The sequence below is a fragment of the Mesitornis unicolor genome, unplaced genomic scaffold (assembly GCF_000695765.1).
Source record: "Mesitornis unicolor isolate BGI_N332 unplaced genomic scaffold, ASM69576v1 scaffold49070, whole genome shotgun sequence".
NCBI classification, from domain to species: Eukaryota; Metazoa; Chordata; class Aves; order Mesitornithiformes; family Mesitornithidae; genus Mesitornis; species Mesitornis unicolor.
The window spans coordinates 4,844-6,234 of record NW_010158571.1 but is presented as its reverse complement, the minus strand read 5'-3'; positions in this window follow the sequence as shown (position 1 = coordinate 6,234).

The following is a 1,391-nucleotide window of genomic DNA, read 5'->3' as shown; positions in this document are numbered from 1 at the left end:
TGGGCTTTTTTTTTTTTTCTTCTCCTTTTAACCTTTATTTAGGAACTAGATTATTCACTAAATCTACAAGGTTTCTCTGTACAGGTCCCACCAGGTGAAGAGCAACACTGAGATTTCTGCACGCAGCCCTAGCTCGCCATACACATTGCTATGGAGAGCAAGAGCTGACCCCTGCATACAGGATAAATAGACAGCCTCATGTACTGTACCTGTCATAAATTACAAAGGTGTCATTTTGGAAAGGATGGCTGAACTCGCTGCGGCTGGAAGGAAGGAGGAGCTGGGAAATCAAAGGAGTGTCGCCCAAATCAAAGGCACCAAAAATAAAAAATAAATACCCTGTGGGCTCGGCTCTGTGCTGCCAGCACCACTGGGTACATTGTAAATCAAATTTCACAGTTATCACCGCCAGCCCTGGTACCAGCAGCCAAGCCTAGTGCAGCAATGGGCTCTTTCTCTTCCTCTTCTTCAAAGTTGCAGCTCATCCAAGCAGCTGAGGAGCATTTGCTGAGAAGTGGTGTGACTTGGCATGAAGGTGCCTTTTTTTGACTGGTTTATTCCCATTTTTTTGTTTGTTTTCTAACCTGGGGAACATACAGACTCAGAGTAAATGAAATGGGCCTGTTCCCAAAACACATTAAGAAAAGGAAAGGAAAGGGGAAAAAAAAAAAAAGCACTGCACAGGGGGACCTTTGAGGTAGTCGAAATTTTTTCCTTTCAATGTCTGGCACAAGAGAGGGGGAGAGAGAGCGAGAGCGCACGTGTGCCTGTGTTTTGCTGTGCGTGGTCAGGGCCGTGGCTGTGCTGTATCCATCCACGTGGGGACATCCGAGTGGGCAAGCCCTGGGCAGGGGGACATCTGCGTGCGCAGAGCCGGTTCCTGGGGACTGGTGCCCACAGACACGTGTGGTTTTGCACACACATGTGGTTTTGCACACGCCTGTGGCTTTGCTCACACCTGCAGCCAGTGGCTGGGGAGCATCCTCTGCCCTGTGCATGGCCACGTCTCTGTGTCAGTGTTTTCCATCAGGGTGGCTGGCTCGTGGCTCCCCTCCACAGCTCCAGTGGCCCTTTCAGCCCAATAATAAAAGGGCTATGTCTGTTGATACCACTCGCTGTCGAGCTCCTGGGCCTCATCCCGTAGAATAAACACTGCAACGACCCTGAGAGGGCTGTTATCCCACTCTGAAGTGACCCCACAAGGGTCTCCCTGCAGCAAGGCCCCGGGATGCCTGCACCCAAGCTGGGGTCCCAGCTGCAGGGTTCTCCTGGGCTGCTCTGTCTGGGGCCAACCAAGTCTCTCTGCCGCTTCGTTGGCCCTGGGGAAGAGCAGCTCGCCCCATCTCTCCCCTTTCCTGCCCGGAGGAAAAAAAAAATCCCCGGGGAATTTT